Genomic DNA, 15,742 nt, shown 5'->3' with positions numbered 1-15,742 from the left:
TTTTGTGTCAATTTATTGGAGGCTTGATTACCTTAATTCTCTACTTGGCTTTGCCTGTGTAGATGTACTCTTAGTTGAGGCTTTTCACATCTCGCGTGACAGCCAAATTCAGTTCTCATTCAGGAAGTAAATTAGGGAGAATCAGTTTCTTTTTCTGTGCTCAAAAGGTTCCCTTTAGCATTCATTTTGAATTTGTATTGGAAAAAGAAATCTAGTTGACCCTCTTTGATTTTCTCTTGTAAACCTGTCTTGTTTCCCTGTTGGATCACGTTGCCTCCCCAATTTATAGATTTCCCCCTGCCATGCTCGTCTGTCTCATTACAACCTGAGGACCACCTTCCCTAGCTTACTAACTTCCCTTTTCTTGAAGAATCGTGCTGCATGTTGCCCAAGCTTATCATTTGCAACACGTGCAATTTTGCCTTTCACACATAAAGTTACTTACTAAGTCAGCTGTTTATTTTAGTACCTGGACTGTAGGTTAGTGATAAACATTTATTCTGTAAGTATTTATATTTTCTGAACATTATTTCTTCTAAGCGATACATGTCCATGACTGTTTATCAAGGTCTGATGGACTTCTGCACATTTTGCTTCATTATTCTAAACTCAGTGCCGAGAAATAACCTCTTTGTGCAGATTGAAATCACGGTTATTTTGTCGCCTTTGAAAGACGGGCATTTGACGGTGGGGCAGAAGCATTTATTAATATGTGATTGTGGCTCTTCTTGTGCCAACTGGTGCAGTCGAGCAGAATAAACGACAGTTTTATTTTTATTTTTATTTTTTTTTAAAGATTTTATTTATTTATTCGACAGAGATAGAGACAGCCAGCGAGAGAGGGAACACAAGCAGGGGGAGTGGGAGAGGAAGAAGCAGGCTCATAGCAGAAGAGCCTGATGTGGGGCTCTATCCCAGATCGCCAGGATCACGCCCTGAGCCGAAGGCAGACGCCTAACCACTGTGCCACCCAGGCGCCCCAAACAACAGTTTTAAAATTCAGTTTTAAAAATATTTGTTGGTTTTTAGTGTCTTCATAGTTTTTTCCTTAAGGAAATAATAGGATTGTCCCTTAAAAAAAAATCAGTATTAAACATATTAACAGAGAGGTCTCTGCAAATGTCATTTAAAATTGAAACATTTAGTTTAGATTTAAGTTTTTATGGAATTATTCATGTAATGCCATTTGCATTTGCTGAGATTTTATATTATTAATAGAATAGACAAATCAGCATTTTGCGGTGTATGTAAGACTTTGCTTGTTTTTCCTGTCTTGATTGCTGGTTGCACATAAAATTCAGAGAAGGAAAAATTATGTAGCACAGAGAGGAAGGGTGTTGGTGGAATGACTCAAGGCTGCCAAGTCCTGTTTCTCCTTCTGCTACAGCTCTCTGGCTGGAGGGCCTCGTTTCTAAACTGTCCGGGATGGGGCTCAATAATCCCAGCCCAGGACTCAGAGCGGCCCTGCGAGTGACCCCACAGACTGCACTGGGGAAATGGTAAAGGTGGGAGGTCTTTCTGTGCAGGCAGGAGTCACTCTGAGGCAGGGATTTCTCTGCACTGGAGGGAAGGTTCTGACTAGTCCTTGGCGGTAGAAAGAGCTAGAAGCCATTGCCACACTCAGTGTCACAGTTTTTCCAGGGTGTGTGGGATTCTCTTTGCCCGTGTACTCTGCTGCCCTTGTGGCCCTGTTCCTTCTCTTCTCTTCCCTCCTTATTCCTTCATCCGCCCCTGCTCAGCCTCCCTGCTTTCTGGCCATGTTCTGCCAGAAATGCGCCTCTTCATGGGTGTGCCCATGTGGTCTGTTGGTGGGCCCCCTAAAAGCTGTCCAGTGTGGAGATGCTGAGCCTGTGGACTTCTGTGTGATTGTGACAGTGTTGGGGCTCCACAGCCACAACTGCTTGGGCATGGGTCCTAGTTCAGTTGTGTGATGTTGGACAGGTGCTTAAGCTCTTGCAGCCTCTGTTTTCTCATCTGTGAAACGGGGATAGTAATAGCACTTGTCTCGAAGGACAGCCCATGGAAAGAGCTTATGAGCACAGTGCTGGCATAGGCTAAGTTTTCAAAACATAGTAGCTATTATTATTGCCTAAACAGGATGATGGACCATGACCTTCTGAATTTTCTTCCATTGTGTGTGTGTGTGTGTGTGTGTGTGTGTGTATGTGTGTATGTATGTGAGAGAGAGAGAGACAATAGCACAGCCACTTTATGGATGTGGGGGATGTTTCAATGTCATCTGTTTGAAGAGAGCCAGGAATTTTGGGGGTGCCACCATTCCAGAGAAAACAGGTTCCAGAGAAGGAAAACAAAGGCAGGATCTCTTGCAGAGCAGGAGGTGGCAACAAGTTGTTTAGGGTGGCATCCAGCCAGAGGGATTGCTCAGAAGGTGGCCCTGGGGCCCAGGCTGGGGCAGAGGAAGCATTTGCTGGGGTTGGGGAAGGGGGGGTGGGGGCTGTTGGCCTGGGAACCAGGGTTAAGCCACAGTGAACTACAAACCTCCTGGTGTTTCCTCTGCCTCACGGCTCCCGCAGAAAGGAGGCCGGGCAGGCCCACAGCTGGCCACCCCTGATGAGTGTGAGAGGGAGCTGCCCAGAGATCTCTGATGTAGGGGCCCCACTCCCACACTGCAATCAGATGGTCCCTGGGCATCTATGTTTTCTTGCAAAGAAAGCTCTTCCAGCCACCCGGGTACTCCATGCTAACTGACACAAGGCAAGATGAACAGGAATGAATAAGCGTCCCCAGGGTGTCAGAGCAGAATATATTGCTTGGTGTCCAAAGCAATGTTTAAACCAGTCCTTGCCTGCAGAGAGCTCTCCATTTAGTGGGTCAGGTGACGCAGAGATATGTCATCCGAAGAACCCTGTGGTGACAATACTGGGGCACCATATGGAGGATAAAACATTGGCCAGCTGTTGACAGATTAGAGACTCAGATGAACCCACGTTAGCTCTAGAGAGGGACTTCCTTTTTTACTCCTAAATTATTATTATGCTCACTGGCTAAATTGCATTTGTCTAAGTTGCTATCACACTTACTATATAACTTTAAACCTGCATTTTTTTCTTCTAATATTATATCTGGAGCAATTTACCATGAATTATATAGTTGTTTGCAAAGATGCTTTTCAATGACTTTTTAAATATCTCCTTGTCTGGATGTGTCTTATTTAATTTATCTACTCTCCTGTTGTTCAACATTTGGCTTATTTCCTTTTTTTTTTTTTTTTTTTTTGCTATTATACGTAATATGCAGGGAACATCCTTGTCCATACATTTCTCTGCACAATCCTGATTATTTTCTTTTTTTATCTCCTGGTTTCGATATAATTTTTTTTTTCAGTGCTCACTTTGATAGCACAATTGATGTATTTTTCAGCTTTATTGATGACAGATAAAGTGGGAAGATATTTAAAATGTATATTGTGATGATTCGATGTATGTATACATTGTGAAAAGCTTCCTCCATTCCAGTTAATTATCACATCTATTACATATTTATATTTTTTGGGGGGAGAATATTTAGGTTTTATTCTCTTAGAAAATTTCAATGGTATAATACAACGTAATCAACTATAGTCATGTTATACATTAGATCCTCAGATCTTATTCTTCTTATAGCTGAAAGTGTGTACCCTTTTATGAATTGCTCTGTCTTTCCCTCCTTCCCCATCCCCAGGCAACCACCATTCTACTCTCTGTATCCATGAGTTTGACTTTTTTTTTTTAAGATTCCACATATAAGTGATACCATGCAGTATTTGTCTTTGTCTGACTTATTTCACTCAGCATAGTGCCCTGAAGTTCCTTCTGTGTGGTCACAAATGGCAGGAGTTCCTTCTTTCTCAAGACTGAATAATATTCCATTGTATGTATACCCCACATCTTTATCTCTTCATCCATCAACAGGCACTTAGGTTGTTTCCATATCTCGGCCATTGTGAATACTACTGCAATGAGCATGGGTCTTGTGATAGATTATGAGAAGGGAAATTAAGTTAAAAGATATATCTTTGTTTTAAGGGCTTACATGATGCCCTCATGGCTCTTAGAAAGATTTTTTACTAATTTATACTCCTACAACTACTACTAATGAGCATGTCCATCATATCACATCCTTGAGAGTGATTACCACTAATTTTTATTTTATTTTTTGCTAATTTGAAAGTCCAAAATGAAACCTTTTAAGAAACTAATCAAGGTATTATAAGAAAACACTTGATGTTCAGTAGAGCGATTGTCCCCATTACTGCATTTTCCAGGAGTTTCAGACCCCCACTTGGGCAGAAGATGGGGAGTGGCAGTCTGCTTCTGCTGAGGGATGTCCACAGGTTTACTGTAGATGGAGGACTTGAACTGAGGTTGGGGCATGGTTCAGGTATTGCTTATATGAGATTTTAGAACAGTTGCCTGATTCTTTTTTGCTTGACTTTTGTGAGTGAATGAACTTCTCTGTCTCTTTGTGACATAAAATTTAGAAAGGTCCCTTAGAAGTCATGCATTTCCATTTCAGACCTCATCATGTCAAATAAATGGAAATCCATCCTGCTTTTTAAATCCCCAGGGACAGGAGATCTCATAAGCATTATGATATTTCATGTATTTTCTTCAAAAGTTAGCAGACATAATCTCAACAATTGCTACCCGTCCATACTCCTTCCACTTCAAAAAAAAAAAAAAAAAGGCAAAATTGAGAAAATTCAGCCCAGTGAGGTGAGATTGCTAGCCTGAAGCTTCTTACTGGAGGTTCCAAGAATAGAACTGGGTTATTCCAATACCCACTGGCTTTGGGCAAGAACATTTTCCAAGTTACCATGAAAAATGGGAAAATCTACTAGATCACCAGAGCCAAGTCCTGTTTCTTGACTTTTCCACAGGCTTTATTAACAACACACAGGGCACACGTTAGAAATGAGTCAGACCCATGGTTTTCCTAGGGCATAAAGCACTGAGCACAAATAGCTAGCTCCCCATTGGTCCTCAGTGGATTCTGAATGAAGCCAGAAAGTGATTCAGCCTTAGATCAAAAGAGAAAACACACACAACACAGACAGCAAAAAGCAAAAAGAGTTCCCATTATTTCGAGGTTGCAGAAAATACTGATATTGGAAAACCTGGTTTTTCAGCTTCTTAGGATTTCATTTTGTGAATTGGGTTTTTACGTAATGTTTCCATCATAGCTATTCATCTGAAGCATGACTCCGGATGGAACCTACTTTCATAATGACTTCAATAACTAAATTGAAGTTTGAAAAGTTTTTAGTAAACGATAAGAATTGGATGTAATGGGTTTTTTTTTTTCAGGCTTTGTGAAAAATCACAGCTGTGCCACATTTCAAAACATGGCACTTTCGTGGTAGGGTGGTAGATGCATGATATAACAGCCATTTCAATATTTTACGTTAATGGGCCATTTCTAATGAATGAACATGTGTAATCATTATTTTTAAGATTTATATATTTTTAAGTAATCTCTACAGCCAACGTGGGGCTCGAACTCACAACCGCAGGATCAAGTGTCACATGCTCTACTGACTGAGCCAAGCAGGTGCCCCTAATTATTTTTAGTATTTTATAAATTATGTTTGTATTTATAACTCCAACAAGGCCTTACAAGCAGTGGATTTTCTGGATTTATAAGATTTTCAGGTAACTGAGGCTTGCTAATTTAATTAACCCTTTTTGGTGGAAATCTTAGTCAAATATATTCTTTTTCAAGTTGGTCTAGAAGGGTGCAACATCCCAGACTGCTTGCAGTTTCTGGTTCTTCTAAGAGCCTCTCTCGTGCAAAGGGCCGTTGTGTAATCTAGGAAGACTGGAGATTTCAGGAGAAACCCAAGTGCATTACGGCAGCACTGTTATAGCCGATGCCTGCCTGAGAGTAATTCTGCTTTTATAAAATAAAGTGTCAGATGTAATTTTTTCCATTCCCAGAGGGCTGTCATCTTTCCTCTGGGCTCACGTTGGTATCTGGGGCAACTGAGGAGGCCAGTGCTCTGGCTATCAGACAATAAGGAGGGTGGAAGTGTGCAGACGGGCTCCTGCATCAACTCTGTCTAGAAGAAATAAGCATATTGCTCTCTTGTATGCCTGCAGAAGCCCCACTTGCCAGTTTGATCTGCCCGCTCAGGGTCCTTGCAGAGTTTATGATACTATCTCCAGTCTTCTATCTCCTAGGAGGCAGGAGGCCCTGAACGGCATCATGGTTTCTAGTGAACTCAAGTTTGGCCACTTGCCTCTCTGGGGAGGAATTCCGAGACCAGGAAGTAGAGGCTTCAGGTGTTTGGGCCTGGTGTTTTTCCCACGTACACATTCGAGTGTGGGGAGAACTTTCTCTCAAGCGTGAAGCGGCCTGGGCTTTGCTCTTTGAGCTTAGTGAGAGGAGTAAAATTCTGTTACTAAAGCACCTTGCTTATGTGACCGATACTGAGGATCAAAGCTCTGTGGGCAGAGTGTTACATTAGGATCAGGGGAGCTTACAACCCATGTGTCCCCTAGCCAGTAGTATCACCAAGTATAACCAGTACGGCCAGACCACTGCTTTCTTTTTCCATTGACTTGTGCCTTATGTCACTGGCCGTGGTTTGGGCAGAGCCACTTTGCCTGGGTCCTGTTTGATGGTTCCAATCATGCCCTTGTGGTTTTCTTTTATGCCTTTGAAGCCAGGCATTCAGGAACAATGTTTCCCTTCATATCTGGTAGTTATACCAATATGAAAATTCTCTCCTTGGCTCAACCACTAACAGATACTGAGGGGCTAATAAATCCGTTGGTGATGAATCTTTCAGTCAGGATTTTAGTTGTGTAGAACAAGAGGGACTGAATATTTCCTTTCTCTGGTTCCTCTTGATTTTCAGCGTCTGTTGGTAATGGGATAATTACACAATGATCAAAAAATAACTCACCAGCTCTGGCGAGCAGGTGCCCCATGTCCACGAGCATTACTGCATAATAACAGGTATTACGAGGGGACGCAGTTCCCTGGATGTGAATAGCTGTGTATTTCAAGCTCCAGCATGCCATTGGAATGCCCAACCAAAATGGAAGGGAAGCTGGGAGATCAAAAAAAAAAAAAAAAAAAAAAGAAGATTTAACAGGTAAATGGAAAATGGTATTCTGGGTTATGTTTTCCCAGTCTGAATTATCTTTAAGAAACACGTATATATGTAATGATTTTTGTTTGTAAAAATTTTTGCAGTATTCTCTATTTCTTTTGAGGGGGTATTGCTTATGTACATGGAGCTCGTGCTTATATCCAGGAAGGAAGGATGATTTTATGGTGCAGAACAATGGTGGAAAGGGGGATTTCTGTCCCTTCCCTGTACTTCCAGGCACTTCAGAGTTTCCTCTTGTACTATCTATGCACTGCGTCTAATATTATGAGGGACTACTTAATTGTATCCAAAAGAAACCCCCTGAATTTCTACCTGTGACAAATTCTGTTACCTCTGGCCTCCGAGTGAGATGTTCTGGATTACCCAGGGACAGAGCACCTCTGTTTGTCTGAAAGTGTCAGTGACGGAAATTTATTCTTCCTCTTGCCAATCAGATTGAAGTCAGCTCGAAACGATAGCTTGAATGTCCCAGATTTGGATCTAAGAGACATTTCCCTTCAGGTTTATTCAGACAGCCATGAATGTTTTATCCTGACTAATTTGGTTGTTTTAAGGGTTGGTTTCTGTGGAATGGAAATCAAGAAAAAGACTCTGAATGGTGTGTATTTGAATTTAGAGGGGACTTTTGCTGTGACCTTGTATGTCTGTTTGACATTCGTGTCTAGCCAGTACTTCCTCTTCAAAGTCTTGCTCTGTCTTTTAATGTCCCCCACCCCCAATCAGATGACACCCTCTAAGGCCAAATGCTTGCCTGGTTTGCTTCTCTGTCCCCTCACTTCTGCGCTCACTGCAGCCTGTACCCTGCAGTCTTCCTGGGGGACTTCTCAAGGTCACTGCCCCCTGCTCCAGGGCCATTTTCATTATCATGCATATGCTGCTAACTAGGTCCCATGTCCTGGTTTCCAGCCCTAGTCTCCTTCCCTGAGCCGTTGCCCCTATATCCAGCCTACATCCCTGGACATCCCTACATAATGCAGCTCAGCATGTCTCAAGTGCACTCTCCCTCCATCCCCCTGCCCTCCCCATGGTGTCCTCCAACTCCCATTTCCCAGTGGCCCATGTCCTCCTCCACCTGCCGCCACCTGGCATCCGGATAGTGAAGATTTGGGCTCCTTCCTCTACCTCTCATCTTTCCTTCCAGCCCCCATTTCCAATCACTGCCCCTTATCATCAATTTCAATTTCAGTCTCTTAATCTGTTAACAGTGACCCCCCCCCCCCAACAATATGCAGGGAGCCCCTGTCATCTCTTTCCTGAATTTCTCCAATAACATCTTCACGCTCGCTCTCTTGTTCTTCAGTTTTGGCCCTTCTCCAGCTTATTGTCCATGGGGGGACCTGGAATGATTTGCCTGAAGCACAGATCCGATAGTGTTACTTCTTTGCTCCCACCCCGTCAGGGACTTCCTGTTGCCCACAAAGTGATAGAAGTGGGATGACCGTACTTCTGGTGTGTCTGTTTTCCCAGTGCAGATATGTCTCTCTTAATGTCCCCAGTTTGGGTGATAAACCGTATGGTCTCCCACCTTGTAAGGGCTTTCGAGAGGGGCCACCCACCCACAGCGTCCTCACCTCTGTCCTTCTGGTCACATTCGGCATCAGCTGTGCTGAACTCCGAGGGCTGCGCCATGTTTTCCACCTCCAGCCTTTACCCACACTGGTCGGTGTGCCTGGAGTCAGACCTGCTGTCTCCTCTCCCAGCCGGCCCCTGCCCTTCCCATGGCCTCTGCTTCGATTTCATTACTTCCAGGAAACTCCCTGTTCTCTCCTCCTCACTAGACAGGATGCCCCTCCTGTCTGCTCCCCCAGCTCCTGCACTTGCTTAGCTCTGGGCATCGCCTGCTGCCTTGTGTTTCATTGTGCCTGCTTCCCCCTCCCCTCAGCTAGCCACTCATCTCCTCCGGGGCCAAGGGCTGTATGTTGGGCACTGCTCTCTAAGGTTTGCCTAGTGCCTGCTAGGAGCAACAAGTTTTGTTCAGTATTGTTTAACTGGTGCATAAAAGGGCAAGATTAAAGTAGGATTCCTCCCAACTGAGAAACTGTCTCAGTCATCCTTACTCTTACTTGATGAGAGGAAAACTTTAAGCCCCTTCACTGGGAACAGTTTCGATTGTGTTGCTGGAAACGCTGGGAATTTAGATCAGAAAATTCTCATCCTGTGGTTGAATCATTCAGGGTTACAGTGACAGTGTGGGAGAACAGGCCTTGCCAGGTGTATGTCACCTCTTCAGCTAACGTGTGCTGATCCTGCTATGATTCGACAGGTTCCTCTGTGGCGTACCTTTCATGATAAGCTGTTATTTTGAGTGCTATGATGATTCCTCTTTAATGAGACATTCGTGAGCTTTGGAATATTTGGACCAGAGATGGAGTCAAGCCCCTGACACCAGGAAGGCACCTTCCATCACTTGCTGGGCTGCAGAGGGTTCTCAAGACAACTGGGCACCCCTGATGTTTCAAACGGGGTCCCAGCAGGAAAGGGAACTCACTCCAGGCAGTTCCAGTGAAGAGAATTTACTAGAGGGGCTAATGACAGAATTATGGGCACCGTGAAGGAAGTCAGCAAGCTGTTTGGGCACCCAGGGCTTTTGCTACCCCTGGGCACAGTGGCAGGAGGAGGAGCCCAGTGAGCCATAGAGAATGGTGCCAGAGTGAATGGCTTGGGGACACAGCCACTGCTGGAACACTTGACCAAAGCACAGAGAGAACAGGGAGGAAATACTCTGATATCTCTCTTCTTAGCCTCTCTGCTCTTCTGATGGGTCCCCCACTGGCCAGCCCAAAACCAGAGGGCCTGGGTGATGCTATCAGCAGGTTGGCCTCTGGGACACAGAGCAGGACAGGAGGGTAGAAGATAGACGTGGAAGGGCAGGGGATAACCAGCCCTGATGTGTCCTTCCACTGGCGATCCTAGAGGCTGAAGCTGTTCCCCTTCATTTGGTTTCGTTCATTTTACTGCGTGGGAAATGTCACAGGGCTGGAAATTCCTTTCTAGCTTTATGGAGCTTACCCTTCCTTGACAGGAAAGTGCTGGATCTGGCCTAACCTGCTGCAGGTTAGAGACCTGTTAAAGAAGCATGCCTCATAGTTCCTTCTTACCAGGGTTTCTTTCCCACCTTCGAAACCCTGCCTCATGTCATTCCTCAAGGTGTCTACTTCCCCCCATGTCTACGGCCGCCCTAGACCAAGGCACCATCTCCCTCTCCTGGCAGATGTAGTGGCTTTCTGGGGGTTTCCTCCCTCTTGTTTTGCCTTCCTCAATTTGGCCTCTCCATGGGAACCAGCGCAATCCTAGGACGGGGCAGGCAGATCCAGGCACCCTGTGCCCTTGTGGTCTTCCCACTGCAGGAGGAGTATACCCCAGCTTCCTTACCTGGGCTGAGAGGCCAGATGCGGGGGGCTTTATGAGCCTCTTACTGCCCTGCGGTCGCACCCGCCCCCCTCACCGCCCCTTCAGCCACATGGCGTCCCCGAGCTTTCCAGCCCTCCAGGCCTTTCCCACCCCTCCCTGTGCCCACATTTCCTCCTTGCTGCCTCTGCCTCTCCACCTTCTTTCTCTGCGGGGCTGGCTTCTCCTCATACTTCACCTCGCAGCTGGTTTAGTATCCTGTGGGCCACAGGATGGAGGGAAGGTAGCTCTTAGAAGAACAGACCACCTCCCCAGCGTGGGTGTCTCTTAGGTGGCCATGGTTCAGTCACTCCCTTTGTTTTGTCTCCCACGTTCTACCCTGCTTGCTTTCTCTTCCTATTTTTCCCAGCCTCTGACTTTCTGGCCTCACATCCGTTGCCACACACAATGATGAAGACGCACACATGTCCCTTTGCTATCTCTCGCTGCTGTCCCTTGGACGGGAGTCAGCAGCCAGGATCGTCATCGAAAACTCTTACCACTTCAGATCCGGCTCTTTGGGAATTTGTGAGTGCTTGGGTGGGATAAGCTGATGGGGACCTTTGTACCCACCACGAAAGAGGCATTGTTCAGCAAAGCGATATGACAAGCCAGCGCCTGAGGGGAGCCATCCTCTCTGAGAGAAGAAAGAGTCTTGGGGCACTTACCCCTGCTGGTGTGGGGCTAATGCCAGGCCTGCAGCGGGGCAGCGCCCGGCGGCTCTGAGCTCCTGCTTCCGACAAGGGTGAAAGGGATCAGTGCCCTTCAGCTTTCACTAAATCAAATTAGCCACTACCCCAGGACATTCGAATTAACTACACGAACTTCCCCATGTCCTCCTTGTGGGCCACGTGCTGTATGTAGTCTGAGAAGGAGGCCCTACACTGTTGATTTTGCAAATGAAGACACTGAGAGCAGACACCTGCCCAGACTCAGAAGACCGCAGACTTCCTCAGGGGCAGAGTGGCAGTTGGGATCTGTGTGTCTCGAGCGTTGAATCTGTTGTTTCTCTCTTGGAGCTTTTATGCAGAGATGTGGTTAGTATTTTTCAATGTTTTTATTGTGTTTGGGGTAACAAATCAGGAGAGTTGCCTCATTTTCTTATTTTTTTTTTTTTAAAGTATGTTTTCTCCACCTTGCTCTTACTGCCTTATTGTAGCAGAGAGAGGGCAAGGAAAATTAAAACAATTAAGCACCACGTTAAAGGCAGTTTTGTGGCAAAGCTGATCAAACCCGTATCTCACCTACGCATGCCACTTGGAGGCGGGAGCTGGTTTTCACAGCAGCACCGTAATCCCTGCTTGGTGAGGGCAGATGTGGAAACCGAGACCTCCTCTGAGCTCATGCACACCGAATGCTAGACTGTTCAGTGGCCAGAGGGAACCAGGGCAGCGGTTAGGTCTGGAAGAATCCGAGGCAGGCTCTGATCAGTTGGTCATTGAGGGAGAGCAGATAGAGAAATGGGGACAGAGAGATTGAGTGGGTGCAGGATGGGTTCTCAGACACCCCCGGGGGAACTGAGAAATCACACATACTACCAAGAGGTAATAAATGACCCTCTCAGTTCCCCCAAGGAATGATTTGTTGAAAAGATTCTCTAATACTCCAGAAAAACCACTGTGGTGCTGTTCGGAGCGCCAGCCGGACTAGTGAGAAGCAGCCAAGCGGGTGTGGGTAGAATGAGTGGGTCCTCTTCTACTCCAGGCGCGGGGAGTAGGTGGGGAGGTGTCATGCTTTACAGGACTCTCACCTTGCCTGCATGACCACGTCTGACTTTTCTCCTCTTTTGCCGATTCCCTGAAGGGATTAGGTAGGAAAGTTAGAAGTCATGGCTATTATCCGTTTTTCTATATTACATTTTAAGATTTACAACCTCCTCACTTCTATTGAGGATTTGAAGACCTTCTTTGCAACTTCTTATAGCCCCTGTTTTTTTTTTTTTTCCTGAGTCTTATACAAGGACCACAGAATTAAAGTAAATATAAATGTTCTGTGGCGATTTAACAATCTCTGAACTACGTAACCGGAGAACTGCGAAGGACCGCGGACAGTGCCCAGATGCCTTCTGCACATGGGGGCAGGTGGGGCATGAATTATGTCATCCTGCCAGGGAGAAACTGACAGACCACACGCCAGGTGCTAGGTCAGATTTCGTCTCAGCCAACCTCAGAATGACCGTGTTTATACTGTTTTCTTAGAGATTCGGCGGGGGCCTGAGATCCCCCCGGTCTCCCAGCTGAAAACCTTCTCTCATCTCAGCTACTTTAATGCCTAACACTTTCCTGGAGATTTGCTGATTGTTCTCATCACTACCAAGTGCCCTTCTGCAGGCCACAGGATTTAATTACCAACAATTTCTAGTTTTCTTTCTGCCCTCATTTCCCTCTCCAGGTGCATAACATTTTTTTCTTCTTTTTCAGATGGAAAGGTTTGATCATTTATTTATTTTTCGCTTCTTTTTCTTTTATTTAAAAATTTTTAATCCCAGTATAATTAAGTGTCATGTTGGTTTCAGGTGTACAATATAGTGAATCAGCAATTCTGTACATTACTCAGTGTTCATCATGATAAGTGTGCTCTTCATTCCCTTCACCCCCACCCACCTCCCCCCTGGTGACCATCTCTGTTTTCTATAGTTAAGGGTGTTTCTGGTTTGTCTCTTTTTTCCCTTTGTCCATTTGTTTTGTTAAATTCCACATATGAGTAAAATCGTATGGTATTTGTCTTTCTCCTTCTGACTTATTTCACTTAGCATCATACTCTCTAGGTCCATCCACGTCGTTGCAAATGGCAAGATTTCTGACTTTTTGATGGCTGAATAATATTCCATCAGATGTATATACCACATCTTCTCTTATCTATTCCTAAACCGGTGGACGCTTGGGCTGCTTCTGTATCACGGCTATTGTGAATAATGCTGGTATACTGTCGGGGTGCATATATCCTTTTGAATTAGTGTTTTTGTATTCTTAAGGGTTTGCTTTTTTTTTTTTTTTTAATATTTGCTTTTTCAAACAAAGTAGTCTAGGCTTTTCTTATAGTCCTCTCCCCTGACTTTGCTTAGTGATTTAGTCTACAAAGGATGAAATTGGGCCTAGAGAACGAGAATCTGATCATTTCAATGCATGAAATTTTGGAATGCTTGTTCAGGTCCCAGGTGATTTGAAGCAGACTGGGACCTTCGGTATCTCCCCCAAATGCCTTACATGCGGCTCACCAGAAAGCTGGCACTCTGTGTATATTCGCTGCATGAAAACCACAGAAAAGAAGGAAAAACTAGATCATGGATTCAGAGAGTCTTTGCAGTCATATATTATGATAGGTAATTTTATGTGTCAGTTTGGCTGGGCTAAGCGATGCCCAGATAGCTGGTAAAACATTATTTCTGGGTGTGTCTGTGAGGATGTTTCTGGAAGAGATTAGCACTTGCATCATCAGACGAGTAAAGCAGACTGTCCTCCCCCATGTGGGTGGGCCTTGTTTAATTCTGCAGGCCTGAATGGAACAAAAACACAGCAGAAAGGTGAATTTGCTCCCTCTCTTCTTGAGCTGGGATGTCTAGCTCCTCCTGCCCTCGCACCTTGGAGCTCCTGGTTCTCAGGCCTTTGGATTTAGACTGAATCTTACCAATGGCTTTCCTGGTTCCCCAGTTTACAGACAGCAGTCTGTGGGGCCTCTTGGCCTCTACACTCAGAGTGACGGGGTTGTGACATGTGAAGTGTCTACCAGAGGACCTTGTTAGAGACTCAATGGCCAGGGTTTTTATCGGGGGCTGATCACGTAGGCATCCTCTGCCTAGCATATACCCAAATTCCAGAATTCCAGAAGGAAAGCAGATGTTCCGCAAAAACCTTTTTCTTTCCCCATTGTGGAAGCCTTTGTAGGCATAGTACAGTTTTTTTCCTTCAACTCAAACAGAATGAGACACTTAGAAGGTTGTCTGTCTAAGTGCAGTTATGAGTTTCAGCAACTTTTCCTTAGGTCCTTGGGATCTGACCTGGGATGGGGCCATCCTTCTCAGGGTGCCCTTAGTATTTGCAAAGGCCTGGAGTAATACTGAATATTTTTGTATATACCAACAGAGAAAAGCTCTCTTACTTTTCTATTGCTTTCTTACCTTAATAAACAGCCTTAAATTTTTTCTCTTCCAAAGACTAAATTAAAACCCCAGTCTGTTAGAATATTTCTTAAATTGTAGTTGACCGTAGCATGATGGTACAGAGTGTGTGCTATTTGGAATCAGACACACCACCTTGACTTGTGACTTGTGACTAGTTACTTGGCCTTTCTGAATCTCATCTGCAAAGTAGGGGAGTCCTTTAGGATTTGCGGTTTTGCAGTGATGTGTGAGAAGGGTCTGGCATCGAGCCCAGATCATGGGTGCCCAGTAGTTAGCCACTCTTGTCATTATCTGGGGCCTGGAGCAGGCTAGGATCCAGTGAAAATTATGAGGTAGGCTGGGGTGCTGGCTTACATATTCCAGGCTTTTCTTCTCATCAGTTGTGAGCCTTTAGTACTGGCCCAGATTAGCTGGTGGCTTTAGGGATAATAGCATCTAACAGGTGATTGCCTGAGGATTGCAAAATTTAGGCAAATCCTAAATTAACAAATCTTCATTCATAATTAAAAAGTTAAAAAATTTCCTTGTGATATTCTCAAACCTATTAAGTAATACTCTTGTCTGAAGGTTCTCCAGAGAAACAGAGCCAATAGGAGATGGATGGATGGATGGATGGATAGATAGGGACTTATGATAAAGAATTGGCTTATGTCATAATGAGAGACTGACATCTGTCCTGCCCAGACTATGGTCTCCCACGCATCAAGAGTGCGTGGCTCCGTTATAATAACTGGGAGCAGAAGGTGGGAAAGAATCCTGCAGCAGGAGACTGAGAGGCCCCATGATCTGCCGTCAGGAAGCCGGAGACCCAGGAGAGCTAGTGGTGTAATCCCAGTCTGAGGACAGGAGAAGGCCAATGTCCCAGCTCATCATCAGGGAGAGAGAGTGCATTCTCCCTTTTCTTTGCCTTTTTGTTCTACTTGGGCATAAACCACATGGATTGCATAAACAGACAGGCACAGCGAGCCACTCTCATCAGCTAAAGTGGTGGGAACACTTTACAAGTCGAATTTCTCAGATCCCAGCCAAAGACCACCCTTGTAAGAGGCCTTTGCAAAGATAGGAGTCAGGCCTTACTCTGTTACCTCTTTCCTGCACAGCCTGCTCTGTGTCAGAAC

The 15,742-nt window shown here is 45.1% G+C and overlaps 1 protein-coding gene and 1 pseudogene across 1 annotated transcript in view; one reads left to right on the top strand and one right to left on the bottom strand.

Moving 5' to 3' along the window:
- The window catches only part of LOC113241076 (peptidyl-prolyl cis-trans isomerase H-like), a 43,503-nt pseudogene extending 34,757 nt beyond the window's left edge, over nucleotides 1–8,746 (bottom strand).
- Nucleotides 1–15,742, top strand: part of CAMK1D (calcium/calmodulin dependent protein kinase ID) — a 412,299-nt gene that overhangs the window by 48,511 nt on the left and 348,046 nt on the right. The gene's annotated exons all lie outside the window — the stretch shown is intronic.

Source organism: Ursus arctos, unplaced genomic scaffold (genome assembly GCF_023065955.2).
Source record: "Ursus arctos isolate Adak ecotype North America unplaced genomic scaffold, UrsArc2.0 scaffold_30, whole genome shotgun sequence".
Taxonomy (NCBI): domain Eukaryota; kingdom Metazoa; phylum Chordata; class Mammalia; order Carnivora; family Ursidae; genus Ursus; species Ursus arctos.
The sequence above is the reverse complement of the archived record's forward strand: the minus strand, read 5'-3'. Positions and strand labels throughout refer to the sequence as shown.